This window comes from Panulirus ornatus, chromosome 56 (genome assembly GCF_036320965.1).
Source record: "Panulirus ornatus isolate Po-2019 chromosome 56, ASM3632096v1, whole genome shotgun sequence".
Taxonomy (NCBI): domain Eukaryota; kingdom Metazoa; phylum Arthropoda; class Malacostraca; order Decapoda; family Palinuridae; genus Panulirus; species Panulirus ornatus.
The window spans coordinates 17298512-17321428 of NC_092279.1; the positions used below are offsets into that span (position 1 = coordinate 17298512).

At 49.9% G+C, this 22917-nt stretch overlaps 1 protein-coding gene across 1 annotated transcript in view; it reads left to right on the forward strand.

Annotated features, from left to right (window-relative positions):
- LOC139765963 (uncharacterized) overlaps nucleotides 1-22917 on the forward strand; it is a 250433-nt gene that overhangs the window by 13042 nt on the left and 214474 nt on the right. The window lies entirely within an intron of this gene.

Here is a 22917-nt window from a genome sequence, read left to right on the forward strand (position 1 = left end):
CCTACCTCCCTCCCTACTTAACTCCCTCCCTACCTACCTATCTACCTATCTACCTACCTGCTTAACTCCCTCCTTACCTACCTACGAACGAGTACTTACGACGAACTTGTACCAAAAGACATGGTCACAGCGTAGCTCTCGCAGCAGGAGAATGTAGAGCCACAAAGAACGGGTCGTGTGAGTCAGCTCTTGCCAAGTGTTGTGAGTTAGGTGGAGAGATGGCATGTAGTGTATGCCAGCAGCCCCGCATGTGAGTGAAGTAGAAAGAAAAGACCCAAATGGGGCAAAGGAGTGAAACCTGACATCCTCTTGAAGAGTTGGCTCGCAGCGCAGCCGTCGCGAACCTTCCTGAGGTACAGGCGGGTGGCACCTCCCTGGCCGATGGCAGCCTACCTCCTGCTGCTGCCACCTGTCGAGGAGAGAGAGAGAGAGAGAGAGAGAGAGAGAGAGAGAGAGAGAGAGAGAGAGAGAGAGTTACGAGCCCTCCCCGTCGTCGCCGGTGAGCGTCGTAAGGTACGTAGAGCATCAAGCACCGCGTTGGTTCCTCAAGTCGCAAACTCTCTTTGAGAATACGTTCAGATTCCCTCAAGCGTCATGCCAGAGGAATGAAGACAGGATCAGCCAGGGATGTGATCCAGCTTAAAAGTATTGTTCGGAATCCTACGCGAGTTTTATCATCTTCCGCGGCGCGATAAATCGGGCTTTACATGCAGCAGCGTTCCAAGTTCGCCTTCATGATATGCTGCCCAGAAACACGATATCTCACCCTCGGAGGATGAATATTTTTAAGAGGTCATTTTTATCTCACACTTTACATCGTAGCCTCACTGGTAGTACATTAAACATGCATGGTTCATGACGAGGGAAAACATAGGGGGAGCCGTCCCTTCCGATTTTCTTCGGGTACAGAAAACGACATTGGAATTTGCTCTTATTAACCCTCCTCCTGAAGCAACATGATCCTTCTGCGTTACCATATAACATCATCAGGAGAGAGAGAGAGAGAGAGAGAGAGCGACCTCCCGCACGACATGTAACGCACAGAGCAGCGCGCGCAGGACAGTCCGTGATGATTGGAAGCCGTCCGGACCCATTTCAGGAGACAGTATCTGGGGGATAGTACGGGGGCCCAGTGTGCAGAAGGTAGTTCGAGGAGAGTTTGAAGGCGAATTAGAGCAGTTACTGGACTTCCAGGGCACCTGAGGTGGCCTAAGCCGTCTGAGGCCGGGATCATAAGCAGAGTGGAAGGACCGGGGACCTCTCAGCACCACGCGGAGGCACCACAGCAGAGACCATCAACCGTGGGAGTGGAAAGGGGAGGTAGGTGGTGTGTGGGTGTCCTGGTATAAAAGCTGCAGACAACAGGTGAGGAGGGAGGACGAGTGGTGACGAGGAAGAGACTGATGGCGGTGAGCGACGTGTCGCGGCGACGGACGACGCGTGGTGACGAGGAAGAGACTGGTGGCGTTGGGCGAACGTGTCGCGGCGACGGACGACGAGTGGTGACGAGGAAGAGACAGATGGCGTTGGGCGAACGTGTCGCGGCGACGGACGACGAGCGGTGACGAGGAAGAGACTGATGGCGTTGGGCGAATGTGTCGCGGCGACGGACGACGAGTGGTGACGAGGAAGAGACTGATGGCGTTGGGCGACGTGTCGCGGCGACGGACGACGAGTGGTGACGAGGAAGAGACTGATGGCGTTGGGCGACGTGTCGCGGCGACGGACGACGAGTGGTGACGAGGAAGAGACTGATGGCGTTGGGCGACGTGTCGCGGCGAGGGACGACAGGTGGTGACGAACAGGGTTAGTGAGGGACGGAGTGTGACCGCGAGTGGTGGACGAGTGCGGGGGTGTTCAGTGGACCTATGGTAGTGTCCTGTATGCTCAGTTTTACCCGGGAAAAAAAAGGAAAGAAGGATTCGGACACATTAATGAGACCATGGTAGTATATTTACCCCAGTATACCACCACGGCAGTGGCGTACCCTCCTGTTACCGGTCAACCCCGACCCCCAGCAGCTCATTCCAAATGGCATCCCGAAATAGGATGATTCGATTTTCGCCAAAGTTTGTGATTATATGGGAGGAAGAGGAGGAGGAGGTAGGGTGACTAGAGTGGGAAGAGGAGATGGGAGGAAGCAGGAAGGGGTGGGTGGTGGTAGGAACGTGTGAAAACGGGGAGGAATTGTGATTAAGGGAGGGTTGTCTCTAGCCCTCAGGTACGATGATATCATTCACTGGGTACGATGACTTCCTTTACCCACTGACTTCACTTGTGGAGAATGATGACTTCATGTATGGCGTACGGCGACTTCATTTTCTGAAGTGAGGTGCCTTCAGATACCGAGTACAGTGACTTCATAGAGTACGATAGCTTTATGTATGGAGTGCGATGACTTCATTCATGGAAGATGACTTCATTCATGTCGTGTAATGACGTCATTTCATTATGCCCGAGGGATGATGACTTCACTCCATAGCCGCGGCGTGATGAACCGGTTCACCGTCGACGTCACGACGGTACGACCCTTGAGCACGACGGTACGACCTTTGAGCACGACGGTCCGACCATTGAGCACGACGGTACGCCACTGAGAACGACGGAACGATCCTCGAGCACGACGGCACGACCAATGGGTATGATGGGCTTGTCTTTGACCTTGTAGAATTAAGGATCAGGTCAAAGGTCAGGCTATTACACTCAAGGATTGCCCTGTCGTGCTCAAGGGTCGTACCGTCGTGCTCAAGGGTCGTACTGTCGTGCTCAAGGGTCGTGCCGTCGTGCTCAAGGGTCGTACCGTCGTGCTCTAGGGTCGTACCGTCGTGCTCAAGGGCCGTCGTACCGTCGTGCTCAAGGGCCGTCGTACCGTCGTGCTCAAGGCGTCGTACCGTCGTGCTCAAGGGTCGTACCGTCGTGCTCAAGGGTCGTACCGTCGTGCTCAAGGACGATACAAATGTCCTTTGGGCATAGCAGCTTGTAGGTCCCTTGGATACGATAACTTTGATTACTTAAATGCAATAACGATTCCTTGAAATACAATTTACTTGCTTAAAATGCAATACTTTCATTCCTTAATTACTGCCTATGTTTGCATACGATAACTTAAAAACATCAAAGTAATCCCTTGAGTGCTGTAACTTAATTATTACAATACGTAAGTACTTGATTACCATAACTTGATCTGTCAGTTACAGTAACTTGAAAACCTTTCTTTAAGCACGAAAACTTGGCCAGTCTGCTGATCTAACTTAATCCACGGCAAACAGGAGTAACTTTACCCTCTGTTCTTGACCCCTCAAATAACTTTATTCTTGAATTAAGGTAAGATCCCGTATTCCTAAATTAAGGTGAGACCCCCGTATTCCTAAATTAAGGTGAGACTCCGTATTCCTAAATTAAGGTAAGACCCCGTATTCCTAAATTAAGGTAAGACCCCGTATTCCTAAATTAAGGTAAGACCCCGTATTCCTAAATTAAGGTGGGACCCCGCATTCCTAAATTAAGGTGAGACCCCGTATTCCTAAATTAAGGTAAGACCCCGTATTCCTAAATTAAGGTAAGACCCGTATTCCTAAATTAAGGTGAGACCCCGTATTCCTAAATTAAGGTAAGACCCCGTATTCCGAAATTAAGGTAAGACCCCGTATTCCTAAATTAAGGTAAGACCCCGTATTCCTAAATTAAGGTAAGACCCCGTATTTCTGAATTAAGGTAAGACCCCGTATTCCTAAATTAAGGTGAGACCCCGTATTCCTAAATTAAGGTAAGACCCCGTATTCCTAAATTAAGGTGAGACCCCGCATTCCTAAATTAAGGTGAGACCCCGCATTCCTAAATTAAGGTGAGACCCCGCATTCCTAAATTAAGGTGAGACCCCGTATTCCTAAATTAAGGTGAGACCCCGTATTCCTAAATCAAGGTAAGACCCCGTATTCCTAAATTAAGGTAAGACCCCGTATTCCTAAATCAAGGTGAGACCCCGTATTCCTAAATTAAGGTGAGACCCCGTATTCCTAAATGAAGGTGAGACCCCGTATTCCTAAAATAAGGTAAGACCCCGCATTCCTAAATTAAGGTGATCTCCCTATATTCCTAAATTAAGGTAAGACCCCGTATTCCTAAATTAAGGTGATCTCCCTGTATTCCTTAATTAAGGTAAGCCCCCCCCCCCAGCCGCCCGCCGCCGCCCTCCCCACACTTGAGTAACGCTGATCTAACCCCTTGAGCACGATCAGACCAAGAAGAACGTGCAGATTGAACTCCTTCCCAGAATTACCATCGCCAACGGAGTTCAAAGCTGTTTCGTTTTCCTCCCGCGTGCGATCGAGACGGTGATGTGAGCCACGTCAGGTCGGACGATCATCTGCGACGGGAGGGTGTGGCTCTTCCTGTTGTCACAGCCTCGTGAAAAAAATGAAAAAAAAAAAAACCCCCACCATTCACCACTACCACCACCATCGTTACCAACCATCACCACTACCACCACCATCGTTACCAACCATCACCACTACCACCATCGTTACCAACCATCACCACTACCACCACCATCGTTACCAACCATCACCACTACCACCATCGTTACCAACCATCACCACTACCACCATCGTTACCAACCATCACCACTACCACCATCGTTACCAACCATCACCACTACCACCATCGTTACCAACCATCACCACTACCACCATCGTTACCAACCATCACCACTACCACCATCGTTACCAACCATCACCACTACCACCATCGTTACCAACCATCACCACTACCACCATCGTTACCAACCATCACCACTACCACCATCGTTACCAACCATCACCACTACCACCATCGTTACCAACCATCACCACTACCACCATCGTTACCAACCATCACCACTACCACCACCATCGTTACCAACCATCACCACTACCACCATCGTTACCAACCATCACCACTACCACCATCGTTACCAACCATCACCACTACCACCATCGTTACCAACCATCACCACTACCACCATCGTTACCAACCATCACCACTACCACCATCGTTACCAACCATCACCACTACCACCATCGTTACCAACCATCACCACTACCACCACCATCGTTACCAACCATCACCACTACCACCATCGTTACCAACCATCACCACTACCACCATCGTTACCAACCATCACCACTACCACCACCATCGTTACCAACCATCACCACTACCACCACCATCGTTACCAACCATCACCACTACCACCATCGTTACCAACCATCACCACTACCACCATCGTTACCAACCATCACCACTACCACCATCGTTACCAACCATCACCACTACCACCACCATCGTTACCAACCATCACCACTACCACCATCGTTACCAACCAACACCACTACCACCATCGTTACCAACCAACACCACTACCACCATCGTTACCAACCATCACCACTCCCACCATCGTTACCAACCATCACCACTACCACCATCGTTACCAACCATCACCACTACCACCATCGTTACCAACCATCACCACTACCACCATCGTTACCAACCATCACCACTACCACCACCATCGTTACCAACCATCACCACTACCACCACCATCGTTACCAACCATCACCACTACCACCACCATCGTTACCAACCATCACCACTACCACCACCATCGTTACCAACCATCACCACTACCACCACCATCGTTACCAACCATCACCACTACCACCATCGTTACCAACCATCACCACTACCACCATCGTTACCAACCATCACCACTACCACCATCGTTACCAACCATCACCACTACCACCACCATCGTTACCAACCATCACCACTACCACCATCGTTACCAACCATCACCACTACCACCATCGTTACCAACCATCACCACTACCACCATCGTTACCAACCATCACCACTACCACCACCATCGTTACCAACCATCACCACTACCACCATCGTTACCAACCATCACCACTACCACCATCGTTACCAACCATCACCACTACCACCACCATCGTTACCAACCATCACCACTACCACCACCATCGTTACCAACCATCACCACTACCACCATCGTTACCAACCATCACCACTACCACCATCGTTACCAACCATCACCACTACCACCACCATCGTTACCAACCATCACCACTACCACCACCATCGTTACCAACCATCACCACTACCACCATCGTTACCAACCATCACCACTACCACCATCGTTACCAACCATCACCACTACCACCATCGTTACCAACCATCACCACTACCACCATCGTTACCAACCATCACCACTACCACCACCATCGTTACCAACCATCACCACTACCACCATCGTTACCAACCATCACCACTACCACCACCATCGTTACCAACCATCACCACTACCACCACCATCGTTACCAACCATCACCACTACCACCACCATCGTTACCAACCATCACCACTACCACCACCATCGTTACCAACCATCACCACTACCACCACCATCGTTACCAACCATCACCACTACCACCACCATCGTTACCAACCATCACCACTACCACCACCATCGTTACCAACCATCACCACTACCACCACCATCGTTACCAACCATCACCACTACCACCACCATCGTTACCAACCATCACCACTACCACCATCGTTACCAACCATCACCACTACCACCATCGTTACCAACCATCACCACTACCACCATCGTTACCAACCATCACCACTACCACCATCGTTACCAACCATCACCACTACCACCATCGTTACCAACCATCACCACTACCACCACCATCGTTACCAACCATCACCACTACCACCACCATCGTTACCAACCATCACCACTACCACCACCATCGTTACCAACCATCACCACTACCACCACCATCGTTACCAACCATCACCACTACCACCACCATCGTTACCAACCATCACCACTACCACCACCATCGTTACCAACCATCACCACTACCACCACCATCGTTACCAACCATCACCACTACCACCACCATCGTTACCAACCATCACCACTACCACCACCATCGTTACCAACCATCACCACTACCACCACCATCGTTACCAACCATCACCACTACCACCACCATCGTTACCAACCATCACCACTACCACCACCATCGTTACCAACCATCACCACTACCACCACCATCGTTACCAACCATCACCACTACCACCACCATCGTTACCAACCATCACCACTACCACCACCATCGTTACCAACCATCACCACTACCACCACCATCGTTACCAACCATCACCACTACCACCACCATCGTTACCAACCATCACCACTACCACCACCATCGTTACCAACCATCACCACTACCACCACCATCGTTACCAACCATCACCACTACCACCATCGTTACCAACCATCACCACTACCACCACCATCGTTACCAACCATCACCACTACCACCACCATCGTTACCAACCATCACCACTACCACCATCGTTACCAACCATCACCACTACCACCATCGTTACCAACCATCACCACTACCACCATCGTTACCAACCATCACCACTACCACCACCATCGTTACCAACCATCACCACTACCACCATCGTTACCAACCATCACCACTACCACCACCATCGTTACCAACCATCACCACTACCACCACCATCGTTACCAACCATCACCACTACCACCACCATCGTTACCAACCATCACCACTCCCACCATCGTTACCAACCATCACCACTACCACCACCATCGTTACCAACCATCACCACTACCACCACCATCGTTACCAACCATCACCACTACCACCACCATCGTTACCAACCAACACCACTACCACCATCGTTACCAACCATCACCACTACCACCATCGTTACCAACCATCACCACTACCACCATCGTTACCAACCATCACCACTACCACCACCATCGTTACCAACCAACACCACTACCACCATCGTTACCAACCATCACCACTCCCACCATCGTTACCAACCATCACCACTACCACCATCGTCGTTACTAGCCATCACCACTACCACCACCATCGTTACCAACCATCACCACTACCACCACCATCGTTACCAACCATCACCACTACCACCACCATCGTTACCAACCATCACCACTACCACCACCATCGTTACCAACCATCACCACTACCACCATCGTTACCAACCATCACCACTACCACCATCGTTACCAACCATCACCACTACCACCATCGTTACCAACCATCACCACTACCACCACCATCGTTACCAACCATCACCACTACCACCATCGTTACCAACCATCACCACTACCACCACCATCGTTACCAACCATCACCACTACCACCATCGTTACCAACCATCACCACTACCACCACCATCGTTACCAACCATCACCACTACCACCACCATCGTTACCAACCATCACCACTACCACCACTATCGTTACCAACCATCACCACTACCACCATCGTTACCAACAATCACCACAACCACCATCGTTACCAACCATCACCACTACCACCACCATCGATACCAACCATCACCACTACCACCACCATCGTTACCAACCATCACCACTACCACCACCATCGTTACCAACCATCACCACTACCACCACCATCGTTACCAACCATCACCACTACCACCATCGTTACCAACCATCACCACTACCACCACCATCGTTACAAACCATCACCACTACCACCACCATCGTTACCAACCATCACCACTACCACCACCATCGTTACCAACCATCACCACTACCACCACCATCGTTACCAACCATCACCACTACCACCACCATCGTTACCAACCATCACCACTACCACCACCATCGTTACCAACCATCACCACTACCACCATCATCGTTACCAACCATCACCATTACCACCATCATCATTACCAACCATCACCACTACCACCATCATCATTACCAACCATCACCACTACCACCATCGTTACCAACCATCACCACTACCACCACCATCGTTACCAACCATCACCACTACCACCACCATCGTTACCAACCATCACCACTACCACCATCGTTACAACCACGATTACCACTTCGTTACCACCATCACCGACTGCCTACAATGCCACACCACCACCACCTAGACATCACCAACACTACCGTTACCCATGGTGGTGCTACCATCACCCGTCCCTTCACCATTTTCACCACCTCCACCACATCCTTCGTTGCTGCCACCACTACTGTCCCCCCTACCACCACCATTGTCACTGCCATTACCACTGTCGGCAGTGGCCGCTCATGGAGGTACTTCCCACTTGACGCAGGAGTGTGGAAGTGATGCCAGTAACCATCTTACACCCCGCGTGTCAGGATTAGCTGGTGTGTGTGTCTCACTGAAGCTAAGCTGCCAGGGTAGACTTAACGTTTCTGGACATGCACATAACGTTTAATATCGTCACCGGTTGTATTGGATGTAGTAGATGCTGTACGTCAGCTGTACTGGATGTAGTAGATGCTGTACGTCAGCTGTACTGGATGTAGTAGATACCGTACGTCAGCTGTACTGGATGTAGTAGATGCTGTACGTCAGCTGTACAGGATGTAGTAGATGCTGTACGTCAGCTGTACTGGATGTAGTAGATACTGTACGTCAGCTGTACTGGATGTAGTAGATGCTGTACGTCAGCTGTACTGGATGTAGTAGATACTGTACGTCAGCTGTACTGGATGTAGTAGATACTGTACGTCAGCTGTACTGGATGTAGTAGATACTGTACGTCAGCTGTACTGGATGTAGTAGATACTGTACGTCAGCTGTACTGGATGTAGAAGATGCTGTACGTCAGCTGTACTGGATGTAGTAGATGCTGTACGTCAGCTGTACTGGATGTAGTAGATGCTGTACGTCAGCTGTACTGGATGTAGTAGATGCTGTACGTCAGCTGTACTGGATGTAGTAGATACTGTACGTCAGCTGTACTGGATGTAGTAGATACTGTGCGTCAGCTGTACTGGATGTAGTAGATGCTGTACGTCAGCTGTACTGGATGTAGTAGATACTGTGCGTCAGCTGTACTGGATGTAGTAGATGCTGTACGTCAGCTGTACTGGATGTAGTAGATACTGTGCGTCAGCTGTACTGGATGTAGTAGATGCTGTACGTCAGCTGTACTGGATGTAGTAGATACTATACGTCAGCTGAACGGGGTACCGTACGATGCTGTACAGTATGTAGTAAAATGCTGTTCGTCAGCTGTACAGGATGTCGTAACATACTGTACGTCAGCTGCACAGTATATAGTAACGTGATGTACGTCGGCTGTGCAGTATACAGTAAGATGCATTACGTCAGCAGTGCAGTATATACAGCAAGATACTGTACGTCGGACGTAAGAGTGCGATGGCAGAAAAGCATGGCGTCGCATGGACATCCTCATTCCTCACCCCAGCATCGCCTCACGACCGGTTCGTAACCCAGAATTATTGGCGCTTTAGCCGGCAGTGACGTCATGGACTGGCATGGCATGGGGAGGGGAGGGTGGGTGACCTAACAGACGGGGGGGGGGGGGAGTTGCTTCACGCGGTAAATGGGAAATGAGCGGGGGGAGGCGCCACGGGAAGAAATCGAAAAAAACATTGAGCTGCGAATTAAAGAAAAAGAGATGGGGATAGAAAACGAGAAGACGTCCACACCACCGCATCAAGGCTATGAATCTCTCCTTTACATTTCCTCGCTTTTCTTTTTTCCCAGCCTGTAATCTCGATCCTCTGCGTGTCATCATTTCCCCCTAAGCTCATCTTCTGTGTGTCCTTCAGGCCAGCAACTCTCCCGTTCTGCTCAGTCTGGCAGCTCAGTACAGCCTCTGCTTGCATATGTTCCCGTCATATCCTCAGCAGCCCCATCTCTCGTCTCTCCTCAGCGCACGGCATCCCCTTACCTTCCCAAGGTGTGCCCATACCACCCCGTACCACCTCAGCCCTACACACACACACACACACACACACACACACACACACACACACACACACGGACGTCAGGCTGGAGCAGCCACCTCCCGGATCTCTCTCTATGGCACATGATAGTCACGGTGTAATCATTAGGATGATGACACACGGAATAAAGATATTTGTGTGTATATATATGTGTGTGTGTGTGTGTGTGATTATGGTTTCCTTCTGCCGGAGGGAGCTGCCTTCTGAATGAAGTTGGAGTCTTTCCTGAGGGAGGTGTTAGTGGCGGCTTATGTAGTGGGATCTTACGTCTTGATAATCTCCTTCCATTTGTTATTATGTCACCCCCCAGGTCCCCATCTCCAGGAGCTCTCGCAGCTTCAAGGCTGCGCTACAGTCACTGGCAGGGAAAGGATGGCCTCTTCTGGAATGAGAAGTTAAAGGATGGTCTCTTCTGGAATGAGAAGGTAAAGGATGGCCTCTTCTGGAATGAGAAGTTAAAGGATGGCCTCTTCTGGAATGAGAGGTTCTTTGACGAGACATACCACTCCGTCTACGCAACCGCCTGGCCTGAGGTACTCATCACTGGCGGCCTACCACAGGCAGGTGGGGCCTGGCAACGCTGATAACCCCCACTGGAGACTGGAGATGGCCTTATGTAGTTGGCGACACTTGTGGGAAGACGTTTGATACCCCTCGGTAGAAGGAGGGCGGCGCCCTGGATCGCGTCCAGGGCAGAGAGGCAGAGGTTCGAGAGTCTCTTCTTGGCACCACTGACCAAGTCGGGACTCCAGCTGCTGTTCCAGTATAGACTTTGGTCTCGCGCCTCTGACCGGGGGGCTCACGTTCTCATTGATCTGTAGTACTTCTCATTTTAGCTTTGCCATATCATGCTACAAGGCTACGAGTCCAATTCTGCTGAACATGACCAATGAAAAATATTATCTATCTAACTTTCCGTTCGTACCACCCAAGGGATGTAGATTGTCAGATGTAAATGACTTGTAACCACCAGTGACCTCAGATTGTATGTCCAACGTAGTCCTAAGCCAACAAGGCTTTGACGAACAGACTGGCAGGGGCGTGCGAGTGTCGGTTGTGGAGGGCGAGGCAGGAGGAACAAGCGCTGGGAGCGTCCAGCCATGATACACTGTACAGTAAGAGTCAGGGTGGGCCTATGTCCCGTACTCCTCCCGCCCATTGTGATGTTTTATGGGGGAGGACAGCTGCAGTGCTGGTGGTGGTGAGGGTAGAGGAGTGGTGGTGAGGGAGGGAGGGTTGGTTGGTGGTGAGGTAGGGAGGGAGGGAAGGAGGGTTGGTGGAGATGATGGTATGGTACTGGTGATAGTGAAGGAGAAAGGTGCACAGGTGACACAAGCGTGATAATGAAGATGGTGCAATGGTGGGGAAAGGCGTGGTGATGGGGTTGACAGAGGAAAGGTGTAGTGGTGATGGAGATGACAGTGAAAGGTGTGGTCATGGTGGTGGTGATGGAGATGACAGTGAAAGGTGTGGTAATGGTGGAGGTGGTGGTGGAGGCGGTAAAAGGTGTGGTGGTATAAACAGACATGAGACGCTGATGGACTCTCCGTCTGCACCACAGACCGCCGTGTCCCAAAACATGGTGGGTCATCTTGTTAGCTGAAGATTTACGGGGTCGTGTCTTGTATTGTGGCGGTGATTGCTTCCTGGAACACCCTTGTCCCCCCCCCCCCCCTTACTCTTTTCTCCTCCCGGGACGCCATTTCTCTGGGGGGTCTCACGGAGGGTCATTTTTACTGGGCCTGACATTCATCTGTACAGACGGACGGGTGACAAATGTTTCCCCCAGTTCCTCCTCTTCGATTCATTGTTTGGTTTTACACCGTCATGCGTTACTGTGCTCGTGTCTCGTTCGTCGGCCCGACAGCAACAGCCCGACAGCTGCTGCCTCTCCCCTCCCCTGACAGTAGCAACACTGTAACACGATAGCAAGAACTCAACACAGTCCCCGCGGTAGCAGCAGAATTACACATGCACCCGCTTGCTGGAAGACAGGAGTTGCCACGGTAGAAACAGCTCGGCGGTCCCCCACAGTTGCTTAGACTCGACAATCTTTCACAGGAGCGACAACTACACACACACACACACACACACACACACACACACATACACACACGCACACACACACGAGTACGTCTCTTTGTCTTCATCAATCAACAACAACCACAACAACCCCCATTTTTGTTTCTCCTTATTACTTTCTCCCTTTCACATTCTTCCTTCTTACTCTTCTCTTCATTCCCTTTTCTCCTTACTTTCAGTTCATCCTGCTTCACTTGTCCTCCTCCCGATGCTCATGATTCTCTCTCTCTCTCTCTCTCTCTCTCTCTCTCTCTCTCTCTCTCTCTCTCTCTCTCTCTCTCTCTCTCTCTCTCTCAACATACCCCTCGTTGTTCCGTTCACTCTCGCTTCTCCTCCTCCTCTTTCCCATTCCCCACCTCCTCGTCTTCCATCATCACCTCTCTCCCTCTCCCCGAGCGCCACCACCAGCCCCTTCCTCAACCCCTGCCAAACCCCTCCCTTCCCTCATTCAGTGCACTCCTCGAGAACTTGGAAATATCAAAAAGCCAATTACCACCGCCTTTGATATCCTACAGGACTCGGAAATAGCCACTGAAGGTCCATCACTCACTCGGGCTCCTGACGAACCTCTCGCGGGGACCTGGACCGCATTCGGGTCTTAAGCCTGTCTGTCCCTAGGCAAGGGGTCTTAGCCTGTAGAGGACTGATGCATCGTGTACCTCCGAGGGACACTGGGGTGGTGTACGCCTCCCTGGGTCTTACTCTCATGGGACTCCAAGCGGACTTGTTTCGACATGGACTTCCTAAAGAGGGGGGGTCTTGATTTCTCTTAGTCCGCTTCGGGGTTCGTAAATGTCGTGTACTCCTTAAAGTCTTAGTTTGTCACGAACGAGGGAGGAGGAGGGGGTCTTGCTTTGCGGTGGACGGAGCAGTCCTTCGTCCGTCGTGGACCGAGGGTCTTAGCAGGTCACATAGACCAAGGAATCGTAAATGTGTAGGGGAATCAGGCAGGGGTCGGAGTGTTATTGTGGGCCAAGGGATCACCGTTTGTCAAAAGAGATCTTGCTTTTTAGTGAAGCATCCGACGTTCTTTTTTTTCGTGGATTTTGTGTATGTCATACATCTTTTTTTTTTTTTTCCTGGGCTGAGGAGAGACTTGGGGCTTTAGTGTATTGCTGACAGCGGAAAGATTTTAGGAAAAGGTCTCGAGATATCATGAATCAAATTGTCGTGTGTTACTTAAGACTGACTGAGATTGATGAAATGGCGAGCGGGGTGGGGCCCCATGAAGGGATCTTAGTATATCATATTTGGTGTTGTGGTGGACCAGGACAGGAGTTTTGGCCAGTCACAGAAAAGGGAGTGTCACCTTTGTATGACAACAACGGGTTTTGTTTCATCGTGGATCATAGAAGGTCTAGTTTATAGTGGGAAAAAACGGAATTTACTTTGTCGTAAAATAAGAGGAGGTAAGTAGGTAGATCTTAGTTTGTCGAGGACAAAAAGGTCTTTGCTGGTTGTGGATAATGGGATCTGAATTCATCTTAAACCAGGAGGTTCCAAGTCGTCGTGGATCATGGAGACTTAGATCGTCGAAGAACAAAAGACTGTAAATGATCCTAGTTGTGGAGGAGGTCCTTTTGACATCGCTGTCTTCGGTGCTTTCGCCAGCAGCTGAGTGTGTTGGGTTGACTCTGTGACTCGTGTGACGTCCTGGTGTGTGTACCAGCCAGGGTAGGATTGACTGTAGGACGTTTTCCTAAAGCTGTGGACCATACTGCCGGAGGAAGAGAGATCCCTTACTGTGCCTATAGGAGACCCTAGTACACACTCATCGTTAACATTTGTCTCAGAAACTGACGGAGGTTAATGTAGGTTAAAGAGCGAGTTATATAATGGATTCCTTACTCTTTTCTCTTTAAATGACTGTTGGTTTGGAAAGACTACGTATGTTCTGAGTTATGTAAGAGTGTGAGGGGAAAACTAATATAAGCGCTTTGTGTGTGTGTGTGTGTGTGTGTGTGTCTGTCTGTCTGTCTGTGTGTGTGTGTGTGTGTGTGTGTGTGTGTGTGTGTGTGTGTGTGTGTGTCTGTGTGTGTGTCTGTGTGTGTGTGTGTGTCTGTGTGTGTGTTTAAGCCTGTTCCATCCCGTCATTCCTGTGTACATCCAGCCTCCATAGCCATGCTACCAGAGCGAGGGAGGGTCTAGGGTGATGAATGGGCGGCAGATGAATTATAGGGCGGACGAAGGGAGGGAATTGGGAGGATAGAAGGGACGATGGGGGTTAGGAGAGAGAGAGAGAGAGAGGGGGGTGATGGGTGTTTGTAAGAGGTAAGTAGGGGGAGGGGACTGCCAGATAAGTGTCCACTTGTTCGAAACCCGCACGGGGACTCGTCTTGTCAGCAGGCACCACCTCCCGCCATACTTATACTTATGTTACCGCGAAGTGTAAGTGTCTCGTACATCTACGAAATTAACTTCACAACGCCAGCAACAAAGCTTGGCCTCTGAGCAGCGCCAGCTTATTCAAATTGTATGTATTTTTGTCTTTCCTTTCCCCTGGCGTTACGTTATGACTGATGACCAGTTCTAATGTAATTCGTATGAACAGTAAAACATTGTGTTCGCTGATGTCTGTGGTCATGGCTGGTTCGCTTATTTGTCAGTTTCCCTCCCCAAACACTTGAGCGTCCGAGTGCGCTGAGGGAAATGTGTGTAGTAATAAGCGGGTGTGTGGCAAGAGCAGGAGGCATCAGACGTGTACACAGAGTCACCTACACTCAGCCTAGGTCACCTAGACACATTCTCAGTCACCTACACACAGCCACAGTCACCTACACACAGCCACAGTCACCTACACACAGCCACAGTCACCTACACACAGCCATAGTCACCTACACACAGCCATAGTCACCTACACACAGCCACAGTCACCTACACAGAGCCACAGTCACCTACACACAGCCACAGTCAGACCCCTCACCCCACCATCCTTCCACGGACGCAGTACTCACACACACACACACACACACACACACACACACACACACACACACACACACACACACACGCACACACACACCACGATACTTCACGGTAGCGCACGACGCCGCGGCGCCTTTGTGTGCTGGTTGGTGGCCGCCCCAAGACCCGCCTGATTTACCATAGATTATCCCCATTCCCGAGTTGATATTGGCCCGGTCAGGGGCGGAGGTAAGGCAGGAGGTGCCTAATGCTCCCCCCGTTGATATTACCCCAAGGGGTAACATCAAACGAGTAGAAAGGGGTCGAACCGAAGTTAGGACGTGTGGAGACCCTGAAGGAGTTGTCTGTCTGAGTCCCTCTTCAGTATACAGTAAGGGAGGGGGTCCTTACGCAGTGACTCTGTTTGTATCTTTTTTTTTCTGATAAGGGCCGACGGCCACAGAAAACCGGTCCAGGTAGCCACATGCTGGCCGCGGGTTGGGAACCCCCGTGACCCACAGTGTGTAACAGTTCACCTACGTGTTCCTACGAGAAAAGGAACACGAGAAATATGACTGTAATTGACTGTTTGGTGGGGACTGTGTTTGTGGCTGGAGATAAAGCCGCGAAAGCCTCTCAGAACTGTTGATTGGAGGGAAAGGTTTTGGGAGATGGAGAATTTGGGAGCGAGTTTGTTGTAGGGCTGTGTGGGAGTGTGGTGAGGAGGAGAATTCTAGGAAACTATAAGAAGAGGAGGAGAGCAGTGTATGTAGTGTTACCTACTTAGTGCAGTAGCTGCCGTAAGCAGCCACACTTACGTGGTATCTTAAACTCGGACCATTGTAGAATATATCAGTAACCAAAGCTCCTTTTTTTCTAAACGTTTGTTTGATGTTAGAATAATGTCAATATGAAATTGACGTAATTCACCGATGGCCCAAAAGTGTGTGGGAGGGTTCTCGAGGCATTTGCATTCCTCTGCCTCATTTTGAATACGGCTCTGGTAAGGGGGTAAGGGTAAGGTCATAGGTCGCCCCATCGTAACCAAGGGCCGTGCCGTCTCTGTGTTGAAGAGGTCGAAGCGTTGTCCTCTCTCTCTCTGCCTGCTCGCAGCAGCACACCTCGGCGGGGTTGTGAGCATGGGGTAAAAGAACCCTCCAGTGTTGTGAGCTGTGGACACCTAAAAACCCAGTGAGGTTGTGATATTACCACTGAGATTGCCTCCTCGCTCTCTTGAGCTTCGAACTTGGAACCCCTCTGCGTTCGTGTGACCAGCCAGCATAGTGAGGACCTGACTACTTCCACGGCCGCTTGATACATCTAGTGATATCGCGATGTTTGGCGAGGACACAGAGCCGGAAACATTGCCTAGGATCGGCCATTTGCATTGAAGGTTATTGTGGTGTCTCTCCGTGATATCCCGACCCCCTTTAGTTTATAAATCTCCCCTCGTAGGCAGGCACACACACACACACACACACACACACACACACACACACACACACACACACACACACACACAACTCCACCCTCGCACTGAAGGAAGGTATATTGCGTACAAAGATAGAGCTTAGACAAACCCTTATTTGTCTGCCTTAGAAGAAATGCTTAACGTAAGACGACTCATTAATGTGTGAGCAGGCACAGGCTTACTTAGCTCTGTCCCAGCGGTAGAACTTTTATAAACACAGGTGATGCCAATTACAACGAGAACATCTCAAACAACATGCACAATTAGATTATGAAACGAAACTTATCCTGATGGAGGAGAAGACCGCAGAGCGGGGACATTGTTTCGTTGTACGTTCTGTTGTAGCGTTGTAGACGAGGGGTTGTGTGTGTGTGTGTGTGTGTGTGTGTGTGTGTGTGTGTGTGTGTGTGTGTGTGTGTAAGTGCCTGTTTGTTTTGTGTTGGCAGGGAGTTTCACTCTCGTGGGGGCCCCATCCCGTGAAGCATTCTCTACGGTCATACCAGCTATTTACATTTCTGTATGCTGTCTGTATTTACCACAGACTCGTTCAGTATGTTCCCTTTATCCACAACTCGTATAATGTGAAAGAATCTCTTCACATCTTTATTGACCATGTGTCTTGCTCAATTTCATGTTGTTGTGTCTTCTGGATGTTGTATACCTTCATCCCTCGAAGGGCTGTTCTCTGTCTACGTTATCAGTCTGGTTCAAACACTTTAAGGCTGCGATCAGGTCACGCCTCACTCCTCTCACTTCTTTGGTGTGTGTGAGAGAGAGAGAGAGAGAGAGAGAGAGAGAGAGAGAGAGAGAAGCTCTGGACAGTGGAAGGTGTCAGCCTTCAACACCCTACCCTGATGCAGGTGGGGCAGGAGGGACTGTATCTACCAGGACGCTAATATGAGTTGAGAGAGGGACGACTCGTGTAGATGGACGTGGTGCTATTGTGGGCCGGTGCGGTGCGTCGTTCAATTACACATTGCGGTAAATGTGTTGTGGATTGATCGATATTGGCGGAGGGCCGGCCGGCCGCCGCGTCGTTGTCGTTCGGGTTCGACGATTTTGCTGATCAAAGTTGCTGGAGAACTGGTGACGATCAAGCGGAGGGATTAGTGATTTAGCTCAATGATTTGGTAGGATTGAGTCTAAGGGAGTCTTTAGGATGAAGGATTGGGATTTAAGGCGTTCAAGGCTGAAGGAAGTGTGTAGGATGACTAACTGGTGTTCAGGCGAAGGTGTGAAGACGACACCTGGAGACCGACAGACAGACAGACAGACCGACAAGCACAAGACAGAGAGTCAGACAGCAAACCAGCTGGAGGAACACACACACACACACACACACACACACACACACACACACACACACACACACACACACCGAGGGATGGGAACTCCCGGACGACGGAAGTGACAGAAGCGTCGATAGCGGAGCTGAGACAAGAGAGCCGCTCGTCTTTTGTCTTCCAGATGAAACCATTACTGCGTTATGACCAGCGCGGGACGTGTGTGTGTGTGTGTGTGTGTGTGTGTGTGTGTGTGTGTGTGTACGGGAGACCCAGCGAACGGTCAGTCTCGCCCCTCCATGTGGTCAAGGGGGGCAGGTCTAGGTGAGGAGGCTGGGCCGAGGCGCAACGAATGACTCACAGGATTCTGTTTTGAAACGATTACTCTTTCTGATTTCTGTGAATAACTTTCTGTCAGGAACAGACTCCTACCTGAATATGTTTGCAGATGATGCACAGGTCATGAGGGAAGTGAAAAGCCTGGAAGACAGCGTCATGTCAGAAGGGGACCTCGACAGACTCCAGAATTGGTCTGTTACATGGTTGATGAATTTCATGTGTAATGAGGATGAGACACGGGGAAGGAATTCAGTTGGGATGAGTCGTGTGAGTTCCACCTGAACCAGAACAGATAGGGAGACCAACTGTCTGTTTGGAAATATTAGAATGTGCTTCCCAAGCATAGTCACAACACGAGGAAAAAAAAGCAAGAAGAGTTGATAGAGAAGTTCCAGAGAGAACAGCAAGGATGATAACAAAATCAAGAGAGCTGATCTACAGGGAAAGACTGGAGCCCTTGTATTTCCCCACCATGAAAGAGAAAAGAGCGATGGGTGACTTGATCAACGATCTTTTAAGTTTTTAAAACAGGACGTGATGAGGTAGACAGCGATCAGTTCTTCGAGAAATGGAGAGAAAGGAGAACGGAAGGACATGGCATGAAATCAAGCCAGAAACTCCCTCCCCCGTACAGCACAAACAGGTAAGAGAGAGGGCAGGACAGTGCTATACTGTGGCAGGACATGCTATACACGCAGGGATGAGTGAGTTTTTATATTGAAGCAAGGCAGATTGTTCCTAGCGGGGTGAGGCTGTGTTGTGCTGTCGGTACCTATACATAAGCAGGCTGTTTCGTACATAATTGAGGAAGGTGAGTGGAGCGGGGGCCACACCCAGGAGGAGAGGGAATGAGCAGCCACAACAGGTGAGATCCGGGAAGCAACAACTTTGTTTTGGAGGGGCAGCGGTGCGCACTTCCCTGCCTGCTGTGCTTTCGCCTTGGCGCAGCCGGTGAGCCACTACCTCTGAAATTACTTAATTATTGTGCTTTTTTTATCATCATGATTTGTTTAATTATCATGTAATGTTTACGTACTACACAGGCGAGGGTGACGTTCGTCCCCAATCTCTCTGTCAAGTCCCTCCGTGCCTGGTTGATTGCTGTGTAACTTGCTTTGTTACGTCAGTGTGGCACAGAGGGAAGAATTGTCGGAGGGACATCCGCCTCAGCCAGGGGTGGGTGGGTGTCTTGCGTGTGTTCCTCGTGTCAACTGTTCCAGCGTTCAGTTCGGTACGTTCCCGTGGTCCATGGCCACACAAGGTTGAACAAGGCTGGCTGCCTTGTATGCCGTCACTAACATTGTGGTAGACTGACTGACTGACTGACTCTCTCTCTCTCTCTCTCTCTCTCTCTCTCTCTCTCTCTCTCTCTCTCTCTCTCTCACACACACACACCACCCTCCTACCCACCGAAGATCCAGCCCCTCTCGACAGGGGTTAGGATCGCATCCCCTTCGGTATCTCTGATATTATCCGGGATGCGGCCATTAATAATATCTTTTTATACACTGCTGATATGCCTGGGGAAGCAGGAGCCCCGGACATAATGTACCTGGTGGTGGCCAACCAGTTGCCCCCACTGGAAGTAGAGTCGTTACTCTTGTCTGGTAGGGAGCGAGGCAGTGGGGGTCATGGTCTGTGGTCTAAAGTCTCGGGCTTTTCACCTAACTAGCAGTGGGGTAATTCGCTGCTGCTGCTGTTCGAGTGGTGGTCTGCAATGTTTCCCTATGGTAAATTTTACTATTCTGGAAGGTTTTTCCAAAGATTTTCTTTTTTATTTAGTGTCTCCAGGATTTCTCATGCGTTTCCAGCGACGTAAATGGTTTATTTTACAGATGTGTTTAAGGTCTTCGAAGATTTTTACAAGGTCCTGAAAGTTCCCACCGATTTTAAGATGATTTGGTAATTTCCGTCTTTTTCCAGAAGTTTAGATAGGTTTTCCAGGAGTTTGGAGAGGTTATTCAGATCTTGTCGGAGCTTAGAAGAGATTTCCAATGGTTTCCAAAGAGTTTGGAGAGGCTTTCAGAGGTTTCCAGAAGTTTGGAGAGGTTTATAAAGTTTGGAGCGAGGTTTCCAAGGGTTTCACACATTAAAAAGGTTTCCAGGATATTGGGGAGGTTTCCAGGATTTTCGAACGTGTTTTCAAAGGTTTCCAGGAATAGTTTGAAGAGATTTCTAAGGGTTTCGAGAGGCTTTCGAAGGTTTTCAGGTATATTTTGTTCCCGTTGAACGTCGGAAACTATAGAGGTTTCCAGGTATTGGAGAATTCTGGTATTAAACAGATTCTCCACACTTTTCTAAGAACACCATAGATGTCCGTAGTGTCATAATCTACCTTGTTCGGGCTCTTGAAAGTTGCTTATTTTGAGAGACTTGTCCCATTCGTCCAGGTTTTTATTATTATTCAGAATTTCCAAAATGTGAGAAGTTTTTAATGAAACGCCTCAAGGAGACGGTATGAAACTTGTGAGACGAGCCACGTGTGAAGACCAGCAGCCTACTTAACTAGGGGTAATTTTTTATTAATATGAAAGATTCTAACATCTTGTGTGTCTGTCTCTTTAATCTACTCTGATTATGTGGTTGTTGAAGGAACTGCAGACGACCCGTTATGAAACATTATTGTGCATCATTACTCACGTGAGAGAAGCAGTCTCATAGAAGCTACAGAGACTGGAACGTGAGGCTACAGAGACTGGAACGTGAAGCTACAGAGACTGGAACGTGAAGCTACAGAGACTGGAACGTGAGGCTACAGAGACTGGAACGTGAAGCTACGGAGACTGGAACGTGAGGCTACAGAGACTGGAACGTGTAGCTACAGAGACTGGAACATGAAGCTACAGAGACTGGAACGTGAGGCTACAGAGACTGGAACGTGAAGCTACAAAGACTGGAACGTGAGGCTACAGAGACTGGAACGTGTAGCTACAGAGACTGGAACATGAAGCTACAGAGACTGGAACATGAAGCTACAGAGACTGGAACGTGAGGCTACAGAGACTGGAACGTGAAGCTACAAAGACTGGAACGTGAGGCTACAGAGACTGGAACGTGTAGCTACAGAGACTGGAACATGAAGCTACAGAGACTGGAACGTGAGGCTACAGAGACTGGAACGTGAAGCTACAAAGACTGGAACGTGAGGCTACAGAGACTGGAACGTGAAGTTAGAGACTGGAACGTGAAGCTACAGAGACTGGAACGTGAAGTTAGAGACTAGAACGTGAAGCTACAGAGACTGGAATATGAAGTTAGAGACTGGAACGTGAAGCTACAGAGACTGGAAAGTGAAGTTAGGGACTGGAATGTGAAGTTACAGAGCCTGGAACGTAAAGCTACAGAGACTGGAACGTGAAACAAACGTAGAAAGATTTGCGAATTTTCTTCATCCAACGACAAACTTTTCCCCCATCTTTCCTTCGAAGAAGAATAGAACTCCCAGGTCTCTGGGGCTGGAAGGAGCAGCATTATCTAGCACTGCTGAGGAACGCCTCCACTCCAGACCACCAGCAGGAGTCGCATCCACACCTGATGTTATGTAATCATATATTCCTGCCAGTCCGTCCCTCTGTGCGTGATGCGACTCCCGAGTAACTCCACTGCAGCTCGGGAGACTCCATCGGTATGCACTCGGGCTCCAGGCGACTCTTGTTATAGTTCGTGACTCCTCCCTGAACAGCCCTGGTTCCCGCAGCGTCCCAGGAACCTCCTCCCTCCTGGTGCTTCTTGCCGTCTCCAGGGCTTTTCACTAGACCCGCGTGTGTGTAAATCTTGTGTCGCCCTTTTATTTATGGCGAAAGTTTTGGTGGGGTGGATAGGGCGCTTGTCACGGTAGGTGGACAGAGTGTGGGTTCTTGCCTGCCTGCCTGTGTGTGTGTGTGTGTGGTGTGTGTGTGTGTGTGTGTGTGTGTGTGTGTTGT